Raw genomic sequence first — 7,220 nt, 5'->3', positions numbered from 1 at the left:
CTAGTGCCCTCTTCTGGTTTCCAAGTACAACAAGCACACTTGTGGCACACATATATGCAGGAAACATTCACACATATAATACAAATCTAAAAATATACTAGCTGTGTATGTGTGTACAGAAACATACATGACACGTGTATGTGGAGGTTAAAGGACCACTCTATGGAATCCACTTGAGCCAGTATGTGGTTTCTGGGAACAGGACTCAGGTTGTCAGGCTTGTGGGGCCAGCACGTTACCTGCTTAGCAATCTCACTGACCCTTAGTCATCTATTATGGTGAACAATCAACAGATCATAGTATGCTGTGTTGCTAGGATGTTTAATAGATTATGCCTGTTCAGTGACTTTCCAATTTACAATGCTTTGTCCTTTCAAAGCTTTAACCTCATTGTAAATCAAGAAACATTTACAAGGAAAACCCTTAGGAGGTGGGTAAACTACTTCAGTGATGCAGATAGCTCTGGGGCTATTTGTAATTTGATGCTAATTCTGTTCTCACCGGAAGGGCTTCAAACAAGGAATGAGTCAGCACTCAGGTGATTTCCGGTAAACTTTCTTCCCACCTTAATTTGTAAAATAACGGCTATAAAGGCTAGATTGGGCAGATGAAGGGAAGGTGGAGCTGAAAGTTGGGAGAGAGAAGGAGGTGTGGGAAAGAGAGAGAGGATGACCAGGAGAAGGTGGAAGGAAAGCAGAGCAGAAGCACATGGCCTGGAGAAACCACAAGTTAGAAGGGGTCTCATAGATGGGGAAGATGGTAGTATAGTGGTAGATCTGCCCAATCGAGGCGCATAGCTTACATTCATATTGAGTTGTTTTTTCACTGCCCGGGGCATATTTGGGTTGGAGAATTACTGCAACACTTCCCTGTAAGTTGTTGGTCAGGAAAGCACTAGAAACCCCCCAAAACAATACAGGCAGTTGTTACTGCTGTTGGTTGCCAATCAGAACTAAATGGAGACCCTATGCACAAAATACCACAAGTTTGGTGGCAGTACATGGGGTATCAGGCAGGCACTGATCTAGAACTTTCTTTCCTGTGGGTTAGCGCTCAGTGTTAAAGATGCTATGCTCCTGCTTGGGGAGAATGGTCATCAGTGGGCTTTCACAGCTGTGGGCTCATTCCAGTTACTAGCCAGACAAGGTGCTCCAAGGCTACAATGGTGCCATGTCTACTATGGGGATGACCAGCTGCTTTCTGGTTAGCTATGAGGCCTGCTTCATTGGACAGAATTCATATCTGGTACCATAAACCTGATCAGAAGCCTGTGGCAGAGGAGGTCAAAGGGCCTGGTGATGAAGCTACTGCTGCATTATTAAACAGACATGTGGTACCCACCAAATTTCCTTTTATGCCTATGACTAATATTGTTCTCAGCTTTGGTCAGAGAGACTGCTCTGCAGCAGGCAGCCACAACTGCAGAGATTCATCTCGGGTCAAAGTTAAAAACAAAACAAAACAAAACAAAACAAAAAAACCCACAAGATTCTTGGATGCTGTTGTGATGTGAATACAAAATATCTCCCATGAGCTCATGTTTGACCACTTGGTCCCTAGCTGATAGCTCAAATTCATAAGGTTACGAAACATTTAGGAAGAGGGCTTTGAGGTTGTACAACCTGGTCCCGCTTCTGTTTCACTCTGCTCCCTAACCGGAAGGCTTAGCCTCACACTCTTGCTGCTATGATGGATTCTGAAATTGTAAGTCAAAACTCACCTTTTCTTCCCTCGTTTGGTATTTCCAGGACATTTTACCACAGCAACAAAAAGTAATTAATAGAGATGGTCAGCCACAAATCTATTTATCCTGGTAGTTTTCACGTCGACTCACCTCAATTTAGAAAACACTTCCATAAGGGCAGGCTGTAAGCAAGACTGTTAGTGACTGATGGGAAGGGCCCAGCCCTTTGTGGGTGGTGCCACCCCTGGGCTGGTGGTCCTGGGTTCTACAGGAAAGCATACTGAGCAAGCAAGCCATGAAGAGGATGTTCCATTCCTGATGGCCTTTGATGAACTGTGATGTGGAAGTATAAGCTGAATAAATCCTTTTTTTTTTTATTTCTCTTCAATGGTTACTGGAGAAGAGAGAGACATTTTCTTTGCCAATAGTCACTGGTAAGGTGTCTATGCTCACAAGTAACCCTACTGAAACTCTTGGAAAACCAAAACCAAACAAAACCAGACACACGATAGGAGGGAGCTGTTTCAGAAGAGGAAGGGGATTGGAGGAGGGGGCCAACAAAGGGTGAAGGATTAACATAATCAAAATACACTCTTAAATATGTATAATTAACCTTAGTAAAAGCAATTAACGTAAATCCTTAGGAATAAACACACACACACACACACACACACACACACACACAAAAACCCAAAACAGGTGACACATGAATTTTGCAAGACTTCAGAAACAAGATCAGCACACATGAGACTGACCTGGTGAGACAGCTCACTGAGGAAGATGCTTGCTGCCAGCTTACTGCCAAGCCTGACTACCTGTGATCTCCAGAAGCCACACAGCAGATCACAGAAACACACACAGATACACACGTTCATACAACAAACATGCAACACTAATAATTTACAATGAGGTACCGTGGTATACTGTGCCCTTCCCCCAGCCTGGTGCAGGCTGGCTCAGACCTTGCTCTGCCACAGCCCGCTAGCTCACCTAGGGTGGAACCTTCCGACCTAGGCGAAGTCTATCATCCTGCCACTTCTGCAGCTTCCTGAAAGAAGCCACCATCTGCTGAGTTACTGAGCCTGTCTGCCAGACAAGTTCCTGACAACCAACAAGAGACCGATGAGGTGATGAGATCCTGGCATGGAGTGGGATGGGTCCCTCTCTGTATATAGTCAGACTCCTAAGTAAACATTGGGCCTTGATCAGAAACTTGTCTTGGTCTCGTATTTATTCTTCTCTGGTGTCCTCCCATGTAGTCCTATCTTTCCATTCAGGGAACCTAGTTCATGTAGCCAGTGACGGCTACAGTATACACCTATAATCCCAGAACAAGATCTGTAGTTCTAGGTCATCCCTAGCTACATTGTAAGTTTGAGGCCAGCCTGGAGAGTCTCAAAAAAGAAGTTAAGCCTAGCCTTTAATCCCATCTTGGGAGGTAGAGGCCAGTGGATTTCTGTGAGTTTGAGGCCAGCCGAGTCTACATAGTGATTTTCAGAACAGCCAGAGCTATGTAGAGAGACCCTGTCTCAAAATAAAACCAACAACAAAGAAATAACAATATCTAAACAAAGAAGTAAATAAAAGTGTCTGGAGCCAGGCAGTGGTGGTGCACACGTTTAATCCCAGCACTAGGGAGGCAGAGGCAGGCAGATTTCTGAGTTCGAAGCCAGCCTGGTCTATAGAGCTAGTTCCAGGACAGCCGGGGCTACACAGAGAAACCCTGTAAACAAACAAAAAGTGTCTGGAGAGATTACTCAGAGATATAAAAGCATTGGCTGCTCTTCCAGATGACCTGAGTTCAAGTTTCAGCACCCACATAGCCGCTCATAATTGTTAACTCTAGCTCCAGGGTATCCAATGCTCTTACCCACATGTGTGCATATGCACATAAATTAATCATTTTTAAAAATAAAAAAAGGAGTTCAAGGCCAGTTTTAGCTATAATAGTGAGTTAGAGGCCTGTCACAGGCTGGACCAACCTTGGTCCCTTAACCCGGGGAGAATCCCAGTAATCAGGCGGACAAGGAGTTGGCGAGTGACACACAGACACTGAGAGAAGAGAGTGTTGAATCTGAGTGTATTTTCTCAAGGTGAGCATCAGGCATTTATAATCAACACAGAAGACAAAAGGAAGTTAAATAATACATCAGTCAGGGTGATTGACAACACCAGAGTCAGCCCCATGTAAAGTCAGCTAGATCCTAGCAGCCAGGTGTGAATGGCTAACCCACCACCAACCAGCCCTAGGTAAGCTATGCTAATTTTCTGTGCTTGTCAGAAGTATGCACCAGGGGGTTCCCTTCTTGCAGCTCCTGGGAGTGACTTCCGCTGTTATTTTAAGCATTTGTGACAGATTTCCATTTGGCAGGGGAGCCCACCGGCTTCTTTCCAGTATGTAGTCTGCCATACATGACTGTAATGAGAACTCTAAATTTACTTTGTAGTCAGTAAACTTTAATGCCTGATCTCTTTCACCATCTCTGGAGGCAATCTGTTTCAATAAGTAACATCCTTTCGAAATTCCAAGCCGAGAGTCGGCTCAGCAGTGGCTCAGCACCAATTAGGATGCTAGAACACTGTGGGGGCCAGGAAACAAGCCCAATCCAACTAACCTAGTCAAATCACTCCTTGGGGGCACCTCTATTCCTACAGTAAGACAATACAGAAAGAAAACACGCAAAAACTCTCCATCGACAATCGATAGAACAAATCTGGACCAATTCCATTTTTGGGGGAGCCAACGACCTCCAGGAGACCAACTTCCTTGAAGCTGTACACCTCAGATCTGTGGCCAAGCTTTCGGGCTTGTCAAGCAGACTCCCCTGGAGTGGCGTGGCAGAGGCCTGCCTAGACTATGTGAAGCTGTCTAAATGAAAACAACACATTATTAACCTGATGTACTTCTAACTATATCCATTTTTAATGATCATTAACTGCTTTTAACCACTGTCCTCTCTCTCTCTCCATCCCCAATAATAGAAATTCAAGAAATACAAATATATAATTATGTATAAAAAAATAAGAGGAAGATTGAAGAGTGGAAGTCCCAGTTCCCTGGGCTTTGGGGCTGGAGATAGTTAATATAGGTTGTCTTTCTAGGGAATGTAGAAATGGTCATATTTGGAACAGGGAGGAAACATATAGAATTGATTGCATAGCCATAATCTCATGTGGTAGAAATCGTTTGTTACTAAGTTGAAGTCATATTTTTTTGTTTGTTTTGTTTTGTTTTTCAAGACAGGGTTTCTCTGTACAGCTCTGGCTGTCCTGGAACTCACTCTGTAGACCAGGCTGGCCTTGAACTCAGAAATCTGCCTGCCTGTGTCTCCCAAGTGCTGGGATTAAAGGTATGTGCCACCACCACTCGGCATATTTTCTTATTTTGGTACAGACTTTATTTTGATGCAAAATCAAGGTTTTCATTGGTATAAATGTCTTGTATTGATACTAAAAATTTAAAAGTCCTTCTATTACTGTTATAAACTGATCTGAGATGATTAAGCCTGTGAATTAAGGGCCAAATAATTAACTCATGGCTCTGAGTTTATTGTTAAGGTGTTTTCAGAGATTTTAATTAGAAATAGCCGAGAATAGTTAATGGAAAACAGTCCAGATTACTTTACCTAGATAGATGGTTTACACAGTCAGAAATCCACAGAATGTGACATTTAATGTTATTTATTTACTTGTTGTTGAGACAAGTCTGCTCCTAATAGCATTCCATTTCTTGAATTCAAAGAAGAAATGGAGCACCAACAGAGTTGTTCCAGTTGTGGCGAGACAGCTACTAGGCAAGAATTGTCTTATTTCATCTACAGATATAATACTGTCTAGAAAAAGGACACAATTTACATGTTAGGACAGCTTAGTTCTGCAGAGACAATAGGCTAGTCCTTAATATTACTGTTTCTGTAAGGTCTGTCAGATGATCCTGGGCCAAAAGACTGAAGACATGCTCCATCTTCCTGACTTACTGGAGTTGTATAGGTAGGCAGCTTGTCTCTACAGTTTGTCTCAGTTCTGGAAGCTGTGTCAGGCTTCCTATATATTCTCAGTTAATGTTGGTCATTCTCAGATTTCTGATGGGGTAGAAGACTTATAGCCTCATATCCAACCCAGGCTATTTACACTGAGAGAACAGATTTGAGAGGATGGTTTTCAGATGACATACCATCTAAAACCAGGACATAAGTCAGGTGTAGAATCATAAGTCTTTTAAGTTAGGATAGAGGACAGTGTTCCTAGTTTATTGACAGAATGATGGACTGGGTGTTAGGTCTATCTTATACTTTATAAATTACAAACTGGCGATAGTTGTGCTCTATTTATATTTGAGGGAAAGGTTTTGTTTTTTATTAGAACAGAAAGGGAAAGTGTTATGGATGGACCTGATGCTATTTCCATGCTAATTCTGCTCTTGGGAGGGGCTGTGGACAAGGAGTAAGTCACATGTACACAAAGGAGCCAATCACTGGGCAAGGAGGAGTGACTTCCAGGTTGGATGGAGGAGAGTTAGGTCCTTGGAAACAGGGACAGCAGAGGGGTAAGATGTAGCTGCTAGAGTTTCCCAGTATCATGGCAGATCTGCAAGGATTCACCACCAGAGGAATCAGATTTTAATAAGGCTTACAAGATCAGGTTTTAGTTGTTGCGCCTAGAGATTGAGTTACCATTTTTTCTGAACTAAGTCTGTATTGCGTTTTCCTTCAGGTGGTGACTCATCTGGGTTTAAGAGAGAAAGGTACCTGGCAAAGTGTGAGTTTGCCAGATGTGCAACACAAAGGCCCTGAGGGATTTGAAGCATGGGGTCAGCGTGGTAGTGACCAGCCAGTGGGACCTGTCGAGCTCTAAGTCAGAGTCTCTGTGAGATAAAAGCAGGTCAGTCATTGCCCACCAGTGCATGACAGGCCAGGCTGCCAGGGCAGAGAGTTGGAGGCACAAGCATGGGAACATTTGGTCCTTTTTAAAATATTTTCCTGCAACGTAAGATTAGAGTGCAAAGTTCAGCCAGATGTAGGGGTGGTGCACACCTTTAATCCCAGCACTCTGGAGGCAGAGGCACAAGGATCTCTGACCTTCTGCTAGGAGGTCAGCCTGGTCTACAGCATGTGTTCCAGGATAGCCAGGGCTACACAGAGAAACCCTGTCTGGAAAACAAAACCAACCAAACAAAAATAATAGAATACAAAAGACTAAGATAAATATACTGCCAACGAATGATGAAAAGGTCTCCCTTTCCATTTATGGCTTCTCTACTGTGTTAAGAAACCAAGCAGTAGGAAGAAAAGGCTTGGTGGGTCAGCTACTGCAGAGCCTGACAAGCTGAACTTGATCCCAAGACCCACAGAGCAGCGTGAGAACCAACTCCCAAAGGTTGTCCTCTGGCCATACAAATACTGCGGCATGCAAGTGACTCCTGAACCCCCATATAAAACAAATAAACGGGAAAATAAAGTAGGACACAGTTGGTTTTAAAGTGATGACTTTATTAATAAATATACATCCATATGATGATGTAGATACAAATCATGAA

The sequence above is a fragment of the Mastomys coucha genome, unplaced genomic scaffold (assembly GCF_008632895.1).
Source record: "Mastomys coucha isolate ucsf_1 unplaced genomic scaffold, UCSF_Mcou_1 pScaffold7, whole genome shotgun sequence".
Taxonomy (NCBI): Eukaryota; Metazoa; Chordata; class Mammalia; order Rodentia; family Muridae; genus Mastomys; species Mastomys coucha.
Note: the sequence above shows the minus strand (reverse complement) of the source record.